This window comes from Dendrobates tinctorius, unplaced genomic scaffold (assembly GCF_039654945.1).
Source record: "Dendrobates tinctorius isolate UK_male_01 unplaced genomic scaffold, ASM3965494v1 ptg000062l, whole genome shotgun sequence".
Classification (NCBI taxonomy): Eukaryota; Metazoa; Chordata; class Amphibia; order Anura; family Dendrobatidae; genus Dendrobates; species Dendrobates tinctorius.
The window spans coordinates 967,601-989,728 of NW_027361730.1; the positions used below are offsets into that span (position 1 = coordinate 967,601).

The 22,128-nt window shown below is 44.6% G+C and overlaps 1 protein-coding gene across 1 annotated transcript in view; it reads right to left on the bottom strand.

Moving 5' to 3' along the window:
* NRF1 (nuclear respiratory factor 1) overlaps positions 1–22,128 on the bottom strand; it is a 122,252-nt gene that overhangs the window by 99,034 nt on the left and 1,090 nt on the right. The gene's annotated exons all lie outside the window — the stretch shown is intronic.

Below are 22,128 nucleotides of genomic sequence, written 5' to 3' on the forward strand. Positions count from 1 at the left end.
GGGCCGATACATGGACCTTTAGAGTATTTACTGAGAGCCTCAATTCTCGGCCTTTCTGAAGGAATTCTAGAATGGCCGTAATGGGCACTTCACTGGACAATTTTACTGGGTGAAAGGCCAGGAATTTCCTCCACACCTTAGTGTATATTCTTGGTGTAGATTCCTTCCTACTTTGCAGAAGGGTACTAATCAGGTTTTTTGAGAAGCCTCTCTGCTTCAATAGTTCCCTTTCAAATTCCAGGCCGCTAGGCGCAGGGCTTTGACCTGTGGATGGTAGCAGGGTCCCTGCGAGAGAAGGTCCTGGTGTAGCGGCAGAATCCATGGGTCGGTTATTGACATGGCTCTCAGCCATGAGAACCACGGCTTCTTGGGCCAAAACGGGGCTATCAAGATGACCCTTGCCTTTTCTTGCCTTATTTTCCTGACCACTGTTGGTAACAGAACCATTGGAGGGAAGGCATAGGCTTGCTGGAATGTCCAGGATGCTAGGAGGGCATCTAGTATGTCTGGATTGTCTGCTCTGTAGAGAGAAGCGAACTTTTTTTACACGCCTGTTGGCTCTGGTCGCGAACAGGTCTATTTCTGGTCTGCCCCATCTCGCCGCTATCATCGCGATCTTTTCCGCGATAGACATCAATGGTCCTGATCGCGTACCTCCTTGCCAGTTTATATATGCCACTGCGGTGGTATTGTCTGACTGGATCCTCACATGGGTTCCTCTTAGCTGCGGGAGAAATTGAGACATAGCATAATAAATTGCTGTTAGCTCCTTCATATTAGAGGAGCTTTCTGCTTCATGCTCCAGCCACTGGCCCTGCACCATCTCTTCCTCCAGGTGGGCCCCCCACCCTGAGGGGCTAGCATCCGTGGTGAGTACCATAGAGGGGGTAACCCACCATTGAACTCCTTTTGACAAATTGGTAGGATCCAACCACCAACCTAGGGAGTTAATAACTTCGGGCGATAGGGACATCCTCCCTTCCAACCGCCCCCGCAGTCTGTCTCATGTAAAATAGCCCACTGCAATTTTCTGGAGTGGAATTGGGCCCATTGCACCGCTGGAATGCATGATATTAGGGACCCTAGCAAGGACATACCCGGTCTCAATGATATTACAGGTTTTTCAGTAATGTTCCGTATTTTACCAACTATGGCCTGCGCCTTAGTATCTGGTAGAAAGCATTTCTGACTGACGGAATCTATTTGAAGGCCTAGGAACTTCTGACAGGTTACCGGTTTTAGCCTGGACTTCTCCCAGTTTCACATTGGGAAACAGATTTTCCCACTATGAGCAGGTCGTCCAAGTAGGGGACCACTAGGGTGTCATTCAGCCTTATATATGACATCACCTCTAGCATCAATTTGGTAAACACTCAAGGAGCCATAGATAGTCCGAACGGCATTGCCGTAAAGTGGAAATGTTGAATCCGACCCTTGAACCAGACTGCTACCCGCAGGAACTTCTGGTGCCCTTGGTATATGGGGAGATGGTAATAGGCATCATTTAGGTCCAAGACTGCCATATAGCACCTGGGGAACAAGAGTTTTATTGCTGAATTTATTGACTCCATTTTAAACGGCCTCAGCTTCAAGAATGTATTAAGCTTTTTTAAATTTATTATAGTCCTAAAAGAGCCGTCTGGTTTAGGGACTAAAAATAGTGCTTCCTCCTGTGTTTGGGACTTCATAGAAGTCAGTAGGAAGGAGTTTGGTGGATGCCGAACAAATTCTAGTTTTAGGCCCGATGAGATGATATCAATGGCCCAGGGGTTGGATGTAATTTTTCCCCATTGGTGGCTGAATTTCAGTAGCCTGCCACCTACCGGTGTACTGGTACTAGCGGAACCTGTCTCCTCTGAAGGGACGTTTCCCAAATAGGCTGCCCCTCTGTTTGGGATCCTTATTTCCCCAGCGGTCCTGAGGTTTGAAATCTCTCTTTTTCCCCAAACGGAGGCTTCCTGAAGGCCCTCCTGTTAAAGGGAATATACGGGTTAGGAAAACCTTTCTTTCTCTCCCCTGCTTTTGTTAGGATCTCATCCAGCTCCGTGCTAAATAGGTACTTACCCTGGCAGGGTATAGCACAAAGTTTAGTCTTTGTCTGTGTATCTCCTGTCCATCCTTTCAACCATAAGGCCCGCCGGCCTGAATTGGTTAGCCCTACTGCTCTAGCAGATAGTCGGAGAGAGTCCTCTGAGGAGTCAGACAGGAAAGCCGCTGCTCCTTTAATCAGGGGAATAGAGGAAAGGAGCTCGTTTCTAGATACTCCGCTTTTAATTTTCCCCTCCAGGTCATCCAGCCATACCAACATTGACCTTGCTGTGCACGTGGCTGCTATTGCGGGCTTAAAAGCTGCCGTGCATGCCTCCCAGGATCGTTTCAGAAAGGTATCTGTCTTACGATCTAATGAGTCAGCCAACGACCCTGAATCCTCCACCGGCAGGGAGGATCTACGAGAGGTAGAGGCCACTGCCGCATCTACTTTGGGGGGCTCTCGACCAAGATGTTAACTCCTCGTCGTCAAATGGATATTTGCGTTTTGAAGTTAAGGAGAGGAAGGTTCTCTGACCCTGCTTCTCCCACTCCCTCTTTACCAGCTCCTTAGCTGGGACTACTGGGAAAGCACGGATCTTCCTCCGGGAAATTCCTGCGAACATCATGTCTTGCCGAGTTTTGGGGTCCTTAGTCTCGGGTAGCCCCATGGTATTTCGGACAGACTTAACCAAGTTATTAACACTGTCCGTAGGGAAACAAGTCTGTTCCTCTTCATCTGAGGAAAAGTATTCCTAGGATCTATCCGAGTCTAGTTCCCCAGTTTCTGACGGCGATCCCGACGCCAGTGAAGCTACTCCTCTCGGTGAAACTATTCCTTTGACAGAGGAGTGACACCCCCCCGACTACTGGAGCTGCCCAAGGCCCGTAGCTCCTCTCTAATTATCGCTCGGATATCCTCTTTTCTCCCTGAGGTTTCCTCTTGTAAGGTCTTTTCAATACAAGACTGGCATAATCTCTTAGGATGGCCATCTGGAAGGGGCTGAGAACATAAGGCACACTCTCTATTTTTCGCCTTCTCCGTTCTTTTGGCCTAAAAGGTATGGATCAAGGAAACGTCATCAGCTATAAGCCTGACTAAAAACACTCACCCGTGAATTTCGTCAGCAGATTACCGGCTACGGGGTTCGCGACTCAGGCTGAGGCGAGGCGTGGGACAGCTTTTTCTCCTTCCGTTTTTTCTCTACGGGCTCATTTTGCCTGGAATGGCTGCTGTACTCTCTTCTGGAGCTGCCACTTCTCCTGGTGCTGCTGCTCCTTCTTGTAGCACCGCTCTTTCTGCTGCCCTGTGGGGACTCGTCTGGCTAGCTCAGTTGGAGCAAAACCGGGTCGTTTGTGGACGACATAGCTGCGCACCGCTGTAGCATTACCGGTGTCTTTTATGCAGTTTACCGGTTCCGCCTCTTTCTCTCCCCTTTTTCCTTTTTTTTTTTCACTCTGCCTCCTACTGCGCATGCGCGGCTCCTGCTCCCACGATACTGCTCTTACCTGCGTCCTCTTACCCGGGAAGCTGTGGCAGAACTTCCAGGTTGCAATTGAATTGATCAATTTTTTTGCTAAATATCTCATTTTTGAATACAGCTAGACATTATGTGCATATGCACTCCAATTTATGCGTTCTAACCTTAAGCAGTGCTGGCTTCCCCCCCTATTTTCTAGAACTTCCAGGTTGCCTCAGCCTGCCCGACCTGTCGCCCCATCGCTGCCCCTTAGACCACCGGACATCTCCTGCTACCAGGTATCTTCCTCAGCGCTGCCCCGCACCTCATAATCTGCGAGCTCGGGTTTTCATGGTTTACCCGGCCTCGCTGTAACGGGGGGGGGGGGGTTTCTTCTCTCCACCCGACGCTGCATCAAGTCCTGGAGCCCCCGCTGCTCATATCATGCAAGCGGGCGGCTACCAGACCAGGCATCCTCTTCTGCGGGTTCCTTCTAGTAACAGGTAACCAAACTGAGGGAGCGAGGGGGGCCCCCCCTTTTATCTCTCTGTAGGTTTCCTGTTCCTAGGGGCGGATCCCCTCTCTCAGTGGGTGCTGTCGTGGCGAAGAGGAAAAAATTAACTGGTTATTGAACCTGGAAAGGGGCATTTATTTAAAGAGAATAAACATTCCCAAATTCGAGAACCTCGGGGCTCTGAGGATCAATGCATTGTAAGTAGTACATTAAACTTTTTTTTGCATAAAACCCAGACATTTTTGTATCAATTAGCATAATTTTGATAATGTAGAAGCCATCCCGCCACGTCACGGCAACCCTTGTGGGACAGTCCTAACTCTTGTATTTAAAACCTTTCCACTTGTCAAGTGACGTAAATGTGAACAAGGTCAGAGGGACTGAACCACCAGTAATACTATAGGCCAGAGAGGATGGATTCGGCAGTGCTTTGAACGCAGCACGTCCGCTGTGTCCGAAGCACTGCCGGCATTTGAACACAAGTGATTCTGCATGTGTTCATTGAACCGCGTGAAATCACTGTGTTCAATACCTTGTACGAGTTTAATTTATCTTGTGGAGACTCGCGCCTCCGCAAATAGACATGTTGCGGTTTGAAGAGACGCGCCGCATGTCAGTCTCCACGGGCGTCGGTGCACGCCTAGTGGACATGGGATTTCTTTAAATCCCATTCACTATGCTGTAACATCTGGACGCTGCGAGTTGAACGCTGCGGATGTAAGCGTCCAACCCACAGTGTTTACTGACCGTGGGAATATACCCTTAGAAAGGATTGTTCCTTTACCCATAGACCTGTTTTACAGCTAGAGGAGAGATATTTCCAGCAGATTCCCATATAGATATGGTGAAACACTATGAGGGGGCAAGAAACAATCCTCAAGAGTGCAGATTAGCAATAGGGAAAGCTGAACTACTTACTGCTCAACAAAAGACTATACAAAGACCAGACACTAAAGAGGAGAGAAAAGAGGGTGGGGGAGGGTTGAGAAATAGTCTACAAACACTTGTTAAAATGCCAGTATTACTTCAGATAAAAAACAAAAAGAAATTCACAGCTACAGGATAATTTCCATCTTTAATGGCACATAATCTGCATATATGCAAATAGCATCTTCAGATTCTCTGGCGCCACCTAGAGGATGTAGCAATCCTAAATGTCAATATCTTTTTAAAACGAGCCTTGCCACATGTCTTAAGCCCCTTTCTCACATAGTGAGATGGCTAAAGCGTCACCGATTTTGTGACGCAACAGCAACCTCTCCAATGATCTTGCTACATGTAACACGCAGCGGCAACCGGCCCCCCTGCTGGATATCGCTGATCGTGCTTGAATGTCTTGGTCCATTTTTTCGTCGTTGGCGTCCCGCTGGCCAGCGCGTATCGCTGTGTTTGACGCCGACAAGAGACCTCGTTGGTGACGCTGAACTCAGGGACGCAGGCGGGAAACGTCTGAAAAGCTGCTGTGTGACAAGGTACCAACGACCGGCGAGGTTGTTACAGGGATCGCCGGAGCGTCGCTGTAGAGATCTGCCTGTTTGGTAACTTACTAGCGATGCACCAGCGATCCTAACCAGGTCGTATCGTTGTCGGGATCGCTGGTGCGTCGCTAAGTGAAACTGGACCCTTAGGATAAGCAGCCAATCAAGAAACTCCATTTACAGCCATTTGTGGGTAAAATGGAGATGGACGCTATCACTGAAATGCTTTTGAAAAGTATACTGGAGACGGGGACACAAAATGTTTAGTGGAATTTTAAACACGAATCCGTATGAAGATGACGCTACTGTCTTGAAAAAAAAAAAAAAAAATGTGTCGGCCATGTAGAAAAAAGAAAGGGCATGAGACTTTGCAACGCAAAAAAAAACAAAAAAAAACCAAGGTATTGGTGGCAAAGATGCTGGAAAGTTAACAATACAGTTATTGGTGAACTCACTAAGTATTAAGTCGTCTATGTTCAGACATTCAGACTCAGTCCAGGAAATTAGGAAAGAAATATACTATCAAAAGTTCCACTGATGATAAACTGCAACATGACAACTACCCACTGGGTAAAGAGAACTGGAGAAAGTGGCATAAAGTCGAAGGAACACTTGCAACCTTCCATCACAATAAACAACCTCTTGCTGCAAAGGTATCGGAGGTAATAAAGCCAATTTATGAAGAGCCATCGGATGATTCGCTGGAGCATTGTGTTGGAGCAGAAACGCAAACTGACAACAAATCGCTCAACTTGCTCATTTTAGACTTTTGCTCAGAAACATCTTCACTAGGGTACAAAGATTGTGAACATGACTGTTTTAGGCAATAATTTTCTTTAATAAGAGATTTATGGCAATCATTAAAATAATGGACGTGATGGGAATGACTATTGTACAGCAAGTGGAGAAGGTACGTGAACACTCGGGACGCGGCTCATTTAAGTCGATTGGAGCAGCGTTCATCTGACTCTGTTCGAGATGACCGATCTCAATGGAGAAAAGAGCAGCTCTGCTAGAATTGCATGAGGAAGGATCACGCTATGGTCCTGGAATAGGCAATTGATCATGAATAGTGATGAGCGAGCATGCTCTGGTGGTATCCAAGTATCTTGGGCGTGCTCTAATATGTTCGAATCCCTGCGGCTGTATGTTTTGCTCATCACGAATCGTAAGTAATCATGTCTCTGTGTAATCAGTACAAAAACTTTTAACGAGTTTCTCTCACAACCATTTTTTTTTTTCAAAATTGGTGGCCACGATATCTGCAGAACAAACTGGTCAATTGAGTCGGGCTTGTGCAAATATTTTCAGCATATGGCTGGGGTCACACTTGCGAGTGCAATGAGAGAAACTCCTGCGAGTCTTTCGCCTCCACACCCGGCACTACCGCCGACACTCGGGACCGGAGCGTTCAGCTGCATAGAAATACATACAGCCGCACACTACGGTCCCGAGTGTTGAGGAGAGTTTATCGCATTGCTGTTGCAAGCGTGACCCCGGCCTATAAGTGCCTATCTCCTGTACCAGAATCAAGTGGAAATCTTTTTTTTTCCTTTTGTAATTTTGACAGGCCTCCAGTTGTGCCAAAAATCGATACTCTATTTTCAGCATAACGCCATTTGTTTAATTTTCATGCTTTTTTTTATTCTTCTTCTACCGTAGATAGCGGCAATCATAATTAAGAACCCATTTTTTTCTTTGTTTCAGACAAGTACGACAACGTGGATTGTGGCCACCAGTTTGTTTTCCTTGCCCACTTTATTGCATTTTTACAGTACTTATCTATACTGTTTTCATGATAAAAATTTGTAAGCATACCGTATTTTTTAGATTATAAGACGCACATGCTTATACCCCTGCATAGCGTACACATATGACTAGTGTTCCTTGATTTGGGAGGGAAATGGGGGGGGGGGTCTTATAATACAGATATACCGTCGCTGTAGGCCACAGGCTGGGATGAGGGGGCTCGCTGAAATCTCATCTCCCGAGATCTCCATCTGCGCATGCACCGCCTCCCCCCAGCGGCATTTTTCCCCAGAATCCACCCCGTATAGGAAACCATGGAACTGCGGGTGCTCTGGCCTTTCACAAAATGTCGGCTAAGCCCCTGCAGCACCAGAAACACCCGTAGCAGCACCAGACACCCGTAGCGGCGCAACGCACATCGCACATTTCCTTTTATTAGCCATTCTCAGATATGGCTTTTTCTTTGCCATTTTGCCCTGAAGGCCAGCATCCTGGAGTCGCCTCTTCACTGTAGACATTGACACTGGCGTTTTGCGTGTACTATTTAATGAAGTTGCCAGTCTCAAACTACAGACTCTAATGTACTTGTCTTGTTGCTCAGTTGTGCAGCGGGGCCTCCCACTTCTCTTTCTACTCTGGTTAGAGCCTGTTTGTGCTCTCCTCCGAAGGGAGTAGTACACACCGTTGTAGGAAACCTTCAGTTTCTTGGCCATTTCTCGCATGTAATAGCCTTCATTTCTAAGAAAAAGAATAGACTGTCGAGTTTCACATGAAAGTTCTTATTTTCTGACCATTTTGAGAGTTTAATGAAACCAACAAATGTAATGCACCAGATTCTCAACTAGCTCAAAGGAAGGTCAGGTTTATAGCTTCTCTAATCAGCCAAACTGTTTTCAGCTGTGCTGACATACTTGCACAAGGGTTTTCAAAGATATTCTAACCATCCATTAGCCTTCTTACACAGTTAGCAAGCACAAAGTACCATAATAACACTGGAGTGATGGTTGATGGAAATGGGCCTCTATACACCTATGAAGACATTGCATTAAAAACCAGGCGCTTGCAGCTAGAATAGTCATTTACCACATTAACAATGCATAAAGTGTATTTCTGAATCATTTAATATTAGCTTCATTAGAAAACACTGTGCTTTTCTTTCAAAATTAAGGAAATTTCTAAGTGACCCTAAACTTTTGAACGGTAGAGTGTGTGTGTGTGTATAATATATATATATATATATATATATATATATATACATACACACTAAATTAATTAAAATATGTGGTATCCTGAGGAAGGAGTCAGATTGACTCTGAGGCTGGGGATCACACACTACCGTGTGTGATGCGAGAAACTCGCACACGTTGCGCGCATTATCACCCAGTGCTACCGCCGGCACTTGGGACCGGCGCTGCGGCTGCATAGAAATACATGCAGCCGCAGCGCCGGGTGTTGATGCGAGAGACTTGTGCGAGTTTCTCGCATTACACACGGTAGTGTGATCCCAGCCTAAACCACTTTATCCTCATATCTTGATTCTTGGATTGTATTTAAAAAAAATCAGTGGAGCAGTGTAAGGGTACGTGCACACGCTGCGGATTGGGGTGCGGATTTGGCCGCGCTGATTTTGTAAAATCCGCAGGTAAATCTGCAGGTCAAAAGACCTGCGGTTTTACCTGCGGATTGCTCTGCGGTTTTGCCCTGCGTTTTTTCATCTCCTCAATGGAGATGGCAAACCGCAGCGGAATCCGCAGAAAGAATTGACATGTCAATTTTTTCTGCGGTTTCAAAACTGCAGAAAAACAGCGAGGAAAAATCCGTACCGTCTGCACTGCAGTTTTGTATTCCCATATGGGAATAATGGTACTGTACACCGCAGCAGAATCCGCAGCGTGTGCACACACCCTAAATCTTCCCTTCCGTTTATGGATGCTGCAGTAGCTGCATCACATACTGTACAACCCTATCAATTGAGCAAAATATATGTGTGCCCTCACTGTTTACCTGGAGACCCTACTGCGTTTTACGTTTATCTAGCAATTCCTCAGCTCTCACTCTTTAGGCTGTGTGCACATGCTGCGGAATAGGTGCGGATTCATCCGCGTGGATTTTGTAAAATCCGCAGGTCAAAATACCTGCGGTTTTACCTGCGGATTGCTCTGTGGTTTTGCCCTGCGGTTTTCCATCTCCTCAATGGAGGAGATGGCAAACCTCAGGGGAATCCGCAGAAAGAATTGACAAGTCAATTCTTTCTGCGGATTGAAAACCGCAGATAATCCGCGCGGAAAATTCCGCACCATCTGCATTGCGGTTTTTGATTCCCATAGAGAATCATGGTACTGTACACCGCAGCAAAAACTGCTGCGGGTCCGCAGCGGCCAAAACCGCTGCGGAACCGCAGCAAAATCCGCAGCGTGTGCACACACCCTTAATCTTTCGGATATGCTCGAAAAATCTGAGCAATACACCAGGACCTCACCTGGCAAGTTAAAAGGATCCACTGCTAAAACCTTGGTGCCCAATATCACAATAAACCTTCAGATCTTGTGGAGTTACCTCAACAGGCAACTAACTGCTGTTTTAGCAGCACGAAGGGGACCTACACTTCGATATGCAGGTGGCTTTCAAATCATGGCTGACTGCTTAGAATTTTAGCAGACCCTACATTTTTAAGTGTTCCCCGGCCAGGCCATACTATATCTCTTGATAATAATCAGAGATATATATGTCAACATATAAGGATACAGTAGCATGCATCACCATCACCCATTGACTTACTATTGTATCCTTCTACTGAGGGAATTAATGGACTGCTTGCATATGCCAACAGAAAGGACACCCTTGATATATGCAAAGTGCATGGGGCCCTATGGATACAGTGCCTTGCGAAAGTATTCGGCCCCTGGAACTTTTCAACCTTTTCCCACATATCATGCTTCAAACATAAAGACACCAAATGTCAATTTTTGGTGAAGAATCAACAAGTGGGACACAATTGTGAAGTTGAACGAAATTTATTGGTTATTTTAAATTTTTGTGGAAATTCAAAAACTGAAAAGTGGAGCGTGCAATATTATTCGGCCCCTTTAACTTAATACTTTGTTGCGCCACCTTTTGCTGCGGTTACAGCTGCAAGTCGCTTGGGGTATGTCTCTATCAGTTTTGTACATCAAGAGACTGAAATTCTTGCCCATCCTTCCTTGGCAAACAGCTCAAGCTCAGTGAGCTTTACTTTATTGCTTCCTTTCTAAGATGGAATGTTACACTAATATTTTAGCAGGCTATGTAGGATTGTGAATCTCAGCGGACAATTTTTGCACATAAAGCCTTAAATATTACTTTGGGGTCACATTACAACATTAAAGGGGTGGTCCAAAATGAACACCGATTAAGGCTGAGTGCACACATACTTTTTTGCCCTGCGGATTTTTCCGCGCAGAATGGAAGAAATCCGCAGGTCAAATGACCTGCATTTTTCCTGCGGATTTCTTCCATTTTTCATGCGGTTTTCATGCGGTTTTTCATTGCAGTTTTCCCCCTGCGGATTTGGTGACAGGGGAGATGGAAAACCGCACAAAAGAAGTAACATGCTGCGGATTTTGTACCGCGGGAAAACCACGCGGAAAAATCCGCAGCGTCTGCACAGCGTTTTTTTTTTTCCATTCATTTTAAGGCTACTGTACATCACAATGCGGATATGCAACGTTTCTGCGCGGTAAAATCCGCTGCGGAACCGCTGCAAATCTGCATCGTGTGCACAGCGCCTTAATCCCAAATAACTGTCTAATGTATTTTCTTTTCTAATATACTTTAAAGGGAACCTGTCATCACATTTTTGGACTACTAGGTAAAAAATATCATTTAATTGAGTGTCAGCTATGTGTTCCACAACTAGATCTGAAACCCCCTGACTCACCATGTATCGCCCATAAAAAACGTTCTTATTTGTTCCGCATTGTATGTTAATCTGTTCGGCCTTCTAATGCAGCAATTGGTGAAAACATCTCATAAGGAATCTAAAGCTTTCTGCATATTTTTCAGAGGTGGACGGACCCTTGCTGTACATTTGTGTATTTAAATAGGATACAGAGGTGGACGGACCCTGGCTGTACATTTATGTGTAAATAGTATACCGAGGTGGACGGACCCTTTCGGTACATTTATGTGTAAATAGTATACCGAGGTGGACGGACCCTTTCGGTACATTTATGTGTAAATAGTATACAGAAGGTGGACGGACCCTTTCTGTACAATTATGTGTAAATAGTATACAGAGCTGGACGGACCCTTGCTGTATATTTATGTGTAAATGGTATACAGAGGAGGACAGACCCTTGCTGTATATTTACGGTATGTGTAAATAGTATACAGAGATGGACAGACCCTTTCTGTACATTTATGTGTAAATAGTAAACAGAGGTGGACGGACCCTTGCTGTACATTTATGTGTAAATAGTAAACAGAGGTGGACGGACCCTTGCTGTACAGTCAGAACTCTATGACAAAGCTGTCTGACAATGGTGCAGCCTAGCAACTCTTAAAGGGCCAGTACAAGCCCAGAGAGACAAGGGAGTGCTGTGCGAACTGGGGCCTGAGAGACACGTACTTCCTGGGCTATAGAACGTAATGGCGTATGCCGGCGCATGCGCAATCATGATTTTATGCTTTTTTCACAGTTAGGCAAAGCATACTGCGCACGCGCGGGGGGACATTTGAATGCGCATACACGCTAAATCTACGTGAACACAGGAATTACACCAAATAAATGCGTAGAGCAAACCAGGAAAGGGGGGGGGGGGGGGGGAGAGAGAGGAACAATAAGCCTCACCCATCGGACAGTACCGAGGAGATTTACATACACCGTGGGAGGAATATAAAAGGTATTTATTGATCAAAGGTGGGGAGTCAAGGGGTATGAAAAGTACTGGTATAATGCATAGTTGACACTGAATCCAATCACACTTTTACTTGATATGCGAAAAAAGTGGTGACAGATTCGCTTTAAGAGAAGTATAGAGTCGAGACCACGTAAAGTACACTGTGTTCCAAATTATGCAAAAAATATTTCCTCATATTTTCTCTAAATTACCTACCGTATATGAATTGCAGTCATTGTTATTTTCCAGTCATCTAATATTCTAGTATAAATGCAATGTTTTTGAACAAACTGCCTATGAAAACAGTATATTTTTAAAAATAAGAAACACTCAAAATGCATGTTCCAAATTATTATGCACAGCAGAGTTTTCAACCTTTTTATTTTTATTTTGAACAAAAAAATTGTCAATTGTGAAATTATAAGCATTATCAGCTTATTACAAAATGAAATCAAACAGTTTTCCAGTCAAAACTTTATTCTAGGTGATGTTACATTTGCACATAGGACCCCTTGTTCGAAAGAAGCTTCTGAACTCTCTCGTCCATTGAATTTGTCAGTTTTTGGATGGTTTGTGCTTCAATTGTGTTGCATGAGGACAGAATACCCTCCCAGAGCTGTTGCTTAGATGTGAACTGCCTCCCGCCATCATAGACACTCCTTTTGATGATGCTCCAGAGGTTCTCAATGGGGTGGAGGTCAGGGGAAGATGGTGGCCACACCATAAGTTTGTCCTTTTTTATGCCCATAGCAGCCAGAGATGCAGATTTGTTATTTGCAGCATGAGACGGTGCATTATCATGCATGAAAATGATCTTGCTGCGGAAAGCACGGTTCTTCCTCTTGAACCATGGCAGAAAGTGCTGTTTTAGAAACTCCACATGAACTCCATAGTCTATCTTTACCCCTTCAGGGATCCTAAAGGGGCCGACAATCTCTCTCCCCATGATTCCAGCCCAAAACATTACTCCACCTCCTCCTTGTTGGCGCCTTAGCCGTGTTTTCATGGGGTGTCCATCAACCAGCCATCCTCCACTCCATCCATCTGGACCATCGAGCGTTGCACGGCACTCATCGGTGAACAAAACAGTTTGGAAGTCAGTCTTCATGTATCGTTTGGCCCACTGGAGCAGTTTCTGCTTGCGTGCAGTGGATAGAGGTGGTCGACAGGATGGCTTACGCACAGCTGCAAACCTCTGGAGGACCGTGCATCTTGTTGTTCGGGGGACGTTGGAGGCACCAGCAGCTTCAAAAACTTGTCTGCTGCTATGACAAGGCATTTTTGCAGCTGCTCTTTTAACCTGATGCAATTGCCTGTTGGAAAGAGTCCTCAATTTTTCCTTATCAGCACGCACACGTGTGTGCTGGGAATCAGCTACATACTTCTTGATTGTGCGATGATCACAATGAAGTGTCTTGGCAATTTTGATTGTAGTCATACCTTGACCTAAATACTCCACAATTTGTTGCTTCTCAGCAGCCGACACATCCTTTTTCTTTCCCATTTTGGCAAAAAATGTAGGCTGCTTAATAATGTGGAACAGCCTTCTTAAGTAGTCTTGCCTTTATTTGGACACACCTGCCAAACTAATTTGCACAGGTATCTGCAATTGCTTTCAGTGATATAAAGAGCCCTGACACACATCACCATCAATGAGTTTAAATAAAAAAATTCTAACCTTATCACTCCTAAACTCTTTTTGCATAATAATTTGGAACACAGTTTAATTATCCCCCTCTATTCCTCCTTAGGCCTCTTCTGGAATACTGTGTCCAGTTTTGGGCCCCACATTTTTAACAAAGACATTGAAAAACTGGAGCGAATTCAGAGAAGAGCTACCAGGATGGTGAGCGGACTGCAAAGTATGTCCTACGAGGAACGAATAAAGGATATGGAAATTTTTAGCGAGCAAAAAAGGACAAGAGGAGACTTAAAGGGAATCTGTCACCTCAATTTGGCAGGCTATTTAAATGCCTTGAGTCCGGTCCAATAGGCGGTGTTTCGGCTCCTTTCCTCCAACCCATCCTTGTCCGCAATATTTTTAGGAATTTGAGTAGTTGTCCTCCATAGTCGGCACGTGCGCAATGCAATCTTACCTCGCGCACGCGCAGTATGCTTTGCCCAGCTGCGGGCAAAGCCGAAAAGCATTACTGCGCTTGCGCCGGTGTACTATGTCCCGGAAGTATTTAGCTATGTTCCAGAACATAGTTCACCTGCGCATGCGCAGTAATGCTTTTCGGCTTTGCCCGCAGTTGGGCAAAGCGTACTGTGTGTGCGCGCGAGGCAAGATTGCAATGCGCATGCGCCAACTATGGAGGACAACTACTCAAATTCCCGAAAATATTGCGGATGGCGGACAAGGATGGGGTGGAGGAAAGGAGACGAAACACCGCCCATCGGACCGGACACAAGCCATTTAAACAGCCTGCCAAATTGAGGTGACAGATTCCCTTTAATAGTTGTCACAAATATCTGAAGGGATGTCACAGTCTAGAGGGATCAGCATTATTCTAATCTGCACATGGAAACACGAGAAGCAATGGCATGAAACTGAATGGGAAAAGATACAGATTAGATATTAGAAAACCCTTTTTGACAGGGAGGGTGATCAATAAGTGGAACAGGCTGCCATAAGTGTTGGTGAGTTCTTCAATGAAGTCTTCAGAGGCTAGACAGACATCTGTCCGGGATGATTTAGTGAATCCTGCATTGAGCAGAGGGTTGCACCAGATGACCCAGGAGGTCCCTTCCAACTCTAATTTTCTATGATCTCTGCCAGATCCTTTTTCTTCCCTCAATATTGGCGTCAATGGGCAATGGATCCATTAGAAATAGATTACAACGAATGCCGCATTAACGGATCTGTTGCCCATTGATTTCAATGTTAAAAAAAACTGATTCAGTAGAGGTTAGTGAACAATGGACTAAAAAGTAGTCTCAGCAGAGCTTTTTTCCTAACTGCTTTCTGCTGGATCTGTTCTAATGGATCATTACTGAACATGTGAATATAGCCTTAATAACGTGAGATGTACCTCTTCTTCCATCTTAAGGCCCCGTCTCACATAGCGAGATCGCTGATGCGTCACCGATTTTGTGACGCAACTGCAATCTCGCCAGCGATCTCGCTACATGTGACCCATAGCGGCAACCGGCCCCCAAGCTGGATATCGCTGATCGTGCTCGAATGTCCTGGGCCATTTTTTCATCATCGTCTGTGTCCCGCTGGCCAGCATGCATCGCTGTGTTTGACGCTGACGAGCTACCTCGTTGGCGACGCAGAACTCAGGGACGCAGGCTGGAATCGTTCAGAATAGCTGCTGTGCGACAACGCACCAGCGATCCTTACCAGGTCGCATCATTGTCGGGATCGCTGGTGCATCGCTATGTGAAACGGGACCCTTAGTGTGACATACACATGCAATCTGATCTTAGATTACAGCATCTTATCACACACCAACTTAAAGGGAATCTGTCACCCTTTTTTTTTGCCCTATCAGCTGCCAGCATTGACATCAGGGGCTTATCTACAGCATTCTGTAATGCTGTAGATAAGCCCCCGATGTAACTTGAAAGATAAGAAACACGTTAGATTACACGCACCGGAGGGGGCGGTCCGGTCCGATGGGTGTCGCGGTCCGTAGGGCTGTGGAGTCGGAGTCGTGGAGTCGGTGCTCATTTTGGTGGAGTCGGAGTCGGTATAAAATGGACCGACTCCTAAAATATAAAATAAATTGGGTACAGTAGTTCAATGCAGAATATGCTGAATATTTTTTCATAGGAATTTGGGAAAGTTATGAAATGTCCTATAAATGACTGTTCTACTCCTGATCTAAGGCTACATTCACACACAGCGTTTTTCCTGCGTTTTTTGAGGATATGTTTTTCAGTTGCAAAAGCAGATCAGCTTTTTAAAAAACCACATCACCTGAAAGGTTTTTGAGCTCATAGATAATGTTTTCAATAGCAAAAGCAGATTAGAAATCTGCTCTATCTATATATCCATTTATCCCTATCTATATCCATATCATATCTGTACCAAAAAGAATGAAAGCCGGATAGCACACAGACTAACACTCCTTTTTTTTAGCACCAGTCAGGTACACATCATAGCTGCCCAAAAGGACGCCCAGGACAGGCATTGCTCGTATTCAGTAACATCATCAACTGATAGTTGGAATAAATAGACTGCATTCATCACATCTTCTGCAGGCTTTATTTTCAAGTGTATCATAGTGTGTGTGTGTGTATGTATATATATATATATATATATATATACACACACACATATACACACACACACACAGTACAGACCAAAAGTTTGGACACACCTCAAAGCGTTTTTTTTATTTTCATGACTATGAAAATTGTAGATTCACTCTGAAGGCATCAAAACTATGAATTAACACATGTGGAATTATATAATTAACAAAAAAGTGTGAAAATACTGTATGTCTTATATTCTAGGTTCTTCAAAGTAGCCACCTTTTGCTTTGATTTCTGCTTTGCACACTCTTGGCATTCTCTTGATGAGCTTCAAGAGGTAGTCACCGGAAATGGTTTTCACTTCACAGGTGTGCCCTGTCAGGTTTAATAAGTGGTATTTCTTGCCTTATAAATGAGGTTGGGACCACCAGTTGTGTTGTGCAGAAGTCTGGTGGATACACAGGTGATAGTCCTACTGAATAGACTGTTAGAATTTGTATTATGGCAAGAAAAAAGCAGCTGAGTAAAGAAAAACGAGTGGCCATCATTACTTTAAGAAATGAAGGTTTGTCAGTCCGAAAAATTGGGAAAACTTTGAAAATGTCCCCAAGTGCATTGGCAAAAACCATCAAGCGCTACAAAGAAACTGGCTCACATGAGGACCGCCCCAGGAAAGGAAGACCAAGAGTTACCTCTGCTGCGGAGGATAAGTTCATCCTAGTCACCAGCCTCAGAAATCGCAGGTTAACAGCAGCTCAGAATAGAGACCAGGTCAATGCCACACAGAGTTCTAGCAGCAGACACATCTCTACAACAACTGTTAAGCGGAGACTTTGTGCAGCATGCCTTCATGATAAAATAGCTGCTAAGGACAGGCCACAAGCAGAAGAGACTTGTTTGGGCTAGAGAACACAAGGATTAGACCAGTGGAAATCTGTGCTTTGGTCTGATGAGTCCAAATTTGAGATCTTTGGTTCCAATCACCATGTCTTTGTGTGACGCAGAAAAGGTTAACGGATGGACTCTACATGCCTGGCTCCCACCGTGAAGCATGGAGGAGATGTGATGGTGTGGGGGTGCTTTGCTGGTGACACTGTTGGGGATTTATTCAAAATTGAAGGCATACTGAACCAGCATGGCTACCACAGCATCTTGCAGCGGCATGCTATTCCATCCGGTTTGTGTTTAGTTGGACCATCATTTATTTTTCAACAGGACAATGGCCTCTAACACACCTCCAGGCTGTGTAAGGGCTATTTGACCAAGAAGGAGAGTGATGGGGTGCTACGCCAGATGACCTGGCCTCCACAGTCACCAGACCTGAACCCAATCGAGATAATTTGGGGTGAGCTGGACCGCAGAGTGAAGGCAAAAGGGCCAACAAGTGCTAAGCATCTCTGGGAACTCCTTCAAGACTGTTGGAAGACCATTTCTGGTGACTACCACTTGAAGCTCATTAAGAGAATGCCAAGAGTGTGCAAAGCAGTAATCAAAGCAAAAGGTGGCTACTTTGAAGAATCTAGAATATAAGACATATTTTCAGTTGTTTCACACTTTAATTATATAATTCCACATGTGTTAATTCATTGTTTTGATGCCTTCAGAATGAATCTACAATTTTCATAGTCATGAAAATAAAGAAAACTCTTTGAATGAGAAGGTGTGTCCAAACTTTGGTCTGTACCGTATACATGTACATGTATACAGTGTATTACATATTTACAATTTATTACAGTTTTTTGTGACCTAAAGTTGTATTCCAATAAATAGATATTATGTTCTAAATATCTTGATTATTGGATCATAGAAATGATTAAATGTCTGATGTTCACATTGTACTACAATAAATTTTTCACTTAAATATAAGCAATATATGTGGGAGTCGGAGTCGTGGAGTTGGAGTCGGAGTAAGGGAAATTGAGGAGTCGGAGTCGCAGGTTTGGCTTACCGATTCCACACCCCTGGCGGTCCGGCTCCTCCCATCTTCATACGATGCCGTCCTCTTCTTCCCTACCTGTAGTAACTCCGGCGCACTGCTTGCCCTGTTGAGGGCAGAGCAGAGTCCTGCAGTACGCAGGCGTCGGGAGAGGTCCGGCGCCTGCGCATTGCAGTATTCTGCTCTGCCCTCAACAGGGCAGAGCAGTGCGCCGGAGCTACTACAGGAAGGGAAGAAGAGGATGGCAACGTATGAAGATGGAAGGAGCCGGACCGGACTGCGACACCCATCGGACCGGACCGCCCCCTCCGGTGAGTATAATCTAACGCGTTTTTCTTATCTTTCAGGTTACATTGGGGGCTTATCTACAGCATTACAGAATGCTGTAGATAAGCCCCTGATGTCAATGCCGGCAGCTGATAGGGCAAAATAAAGGGTGACAGTTTCCCTTTAAGGCTATGTTCACATGTCCAGTAGTGATCAGTTAAAACAGATCCAGGAGTAATCAGTTGGCAAAAAAGTTGTGCAGACAACTTCTGTTCTAAAGGACGAATTTTGGACAAAATGAACTTAGCCATAGCGAGTGAAGGAGAAACTGGTCTCGGGACTCCACTACACGAAACCCAGACTGACTTGCAAAGTATCAAAACTGAAGCCAATAGCATTTTACTTACATTCCCCATCCATCTACATGATCAATTAAATAGATTAAAAAACAAGAAAGACATAATTCCCATGGTTTTGCCCCCATGACAGACTTATAAAAAGCTGTAAACTCAAACATGCTTATACCCCTGCATAGCGTAGACATATGACTACAGTGTTCTGTGTCCTTTCACCCACAGTTTTGACAGATATTTTCCCTAGAGTACTAATAATCATACATTCTCTTTTGTGGTGGCCTAATGTTGTATATAATTTGTAAACAAAGCAGCGGATCGATTTACTCATTATTAAAACAGGTCCCATGTCTTCATGTGCTTTTCCTCTTTAAGAAAAGGCACCACAATCTCTTTTAGGCTGTGTGCACACATTGCAGAGTTCGTGCGTTTTTTACGTGTTTATTCTGCGCAAATTTGTGACAAATACTGAAAAGAAACCTGATGCCAGCAAGGTGAACGAGAAACTTAAGTGTCTTATGCATACATTGAATATTTTTGACTTGATGATTCGGTCCAGATAATGTGCAGCATGTCAATTCTGTGCGCTTTTCAAAATTGACTTTGCTCAAATTATTCAAAAACACAGGAAAAAATGCATGTTTTTCCCACCAAGAGATGCAGAAAAGGTGCAGAAATGTTACTCAACATGGGCACATACCCTTATAGAAATCACAAACAGAGCAGGCAATTACTCTCCCCAAGTCCAGTGCCGACTTCTCTCCGCTGCTCTATAAAAGACACCTATCCATTACTAATCCTATAGTTGTATGGTAATGGATAGGTGTCTTATAGACACTTCTCCATTACTAACCCGTGGGCTTGATGTCACCAGACAATACAAAGGTGACATAAAACCCACAAATATGAACCCCACTTGCAACTGCTACAGGGCAAGTGGGAAGAGCCGGGCAAAGTGCATCTAATAGAGGTGCCTTTTATAGGTAGCTGAGGGCTGCTATTTTTAGGTTGGGTGAGGGGATCCAATATCCATGGCCCCTTATCAGCCTGAGAATACCTGCCTCCAGCTGTCTGCTTTAGCAAGCATGGTTATCAAAACTGGGGGGGGGAACCTCACGCTTTAAATTATTTCAATAATTAAAAAATACAGAGAAGGAACCCCTCTATTCTTGATAGCCTTGCTAAAGATGACAGCTAAAAATTGCAGCCCGCAGCGGTCAGCTTTTCCTGACTGGTTATCAAAAATACAAGGGAAACCACGCCGGTTTATTGCGCAGGCGGCTGATGAATAATCCCATCAGCTGCCGCCTGCTCTCGCTGTTATCAGTTGAATATAACTTAACATTCTCCCTTGCTAGCGCTGATCACAGCGTGAACAGGGAGAATGATGATAGTGGTCTGCAGAACCCGGAGCCGGGGAACAGCGCAAAACAGTACTGCTGGTTCTCAGGTGCCGGTGTCACACTGATGTCATCCATGTGTCATCAGTGTGCAGGACGTTTTGTGACCTGTGCTATTGTTAAAAAACAAACACGTCAGTGTATTTTGCAGATGGACACACGGTCCGTGGAAGCACATTGACAAGTGCACAGACCCATTCACTTGAATAGGTCTACCTGTGTGCGTGTCTCCGGTATGTGTGAAAACTGTCACCACACGTATTGGACACACTGATGTCTGAAAGAGCCCTAATGATGAGGCAAAGATGTTATCTGTCGGAAGGCCTTTTATATAATGTCAGTAACAGGATAAAGGCTATTACACGTTTTTATCTTCCAACTCTCCCACACCATACAAAAAAATGTAAGCCGAGCATTTGCCTATGGGGAGATTCAGAAGGCATTTGTAAACTATTAACTGGTTGGTAAGCCTTGGCAAATTAAGGCTGGGGCTAAAAGATGTCTTTGGCAGCGACATAGTTCATACAGCAAAGGATTACTATGTGCTGCTGCTACTTTGCAGCGTAATGCAGGTGAATGGGGTCGCAATGCAACCCCTAGAATACCACAACAAGCAAGTCGTACAAAGTCAGACCTAGGCCTGGACTGCAGTAACCTAGAGATTACAATGCAATCCCCTTCACCTGCATTATGCTGCAAAGTAGTAGAGGTGCATAGTGATAGTGTGTCGCTGCCTGAGTCGTCATGTAACTATTGGTTTACTCTGTGTGTGGTGGAGACCTTAAGGAGTGTCACACAATCACTTTTCCTCCACATAAAATAGGTCATAAGTTGCTCATCTCTGGGTAAGCCCCTTTTTCAAAAATGGGTCAGTGGTTGAGGATGCGCACCGCCACTCCATGCAAAGTCTTGAAGCGGCATAATGGAGTTCAACGCTCAGCTATCTTTATCAGTCCCATAGACAATGACTGGAGTGGTAGCATGCATATACACCCGGTACTCCATTAAACCATCGGGTACAGGATACCCCCAAGGAATTAGTAAAAGAACACCTATCCTTTTGATAAATGCTTTTAATTGTGCAACAGCCCTATAAATGCCTTATTTTGATAATAGAGGAAACCAAATCCCCTGCCACCATCCTGCATGAGCAGTTCTTTTTTTTGTGGTCAGCAGTTTTCTATGAAGGAGACTTAGCAAGGTGGATACTGATATAAGCGTTTTCCTTCTTTCCATATTTGTGTGGGATTCCCATGGACACTCCCAGAAAAGCAGATTTATGGCTTAAAGGGAATCTGTTGGCACATTGGACCTATCTAAACTATTAATATGAGCATACAGGCTAGAGACTGCTGAGGAGAGTGATCTATGTATATCTCATATCAGATATACCTTGTTGTTGATAAATCATCTTCATTACGGTACTTTATATAAATGACCTCTTCTGGGCTCTGGGGAGAAGATAACTGCCTCCAGAGCTTATTTTACAGGCCGGCTGAGTTACCAGTATGAAACATAACTAACACAGAAAAGGAGAACTGAACTTTAGGCCCAAACTAATAGTTTAGATAGGTGAAATATGGTGACAGATTCCCTTTAAGAAGCATTTACGCTGCAAGATAATTGTGAAAGAGCCTTTAAAAAATACTCAGTTTTCGATTATCTAGCCACATGAACAGCGAAATGTTCATTAATCGGGTGAAATAATATTTTGTGCTGGCGGTTTATCGTCCTGTGTACACAGGATTCACGTTGCTGAGGACCATGGCAGCCGATGTGCGCTGAGCAATCTACAGTAGATCACGCCATGTGGATCATTTACTTTGGTTTGCATTCAAACAACAGTCAGCGGCCATATTGTGC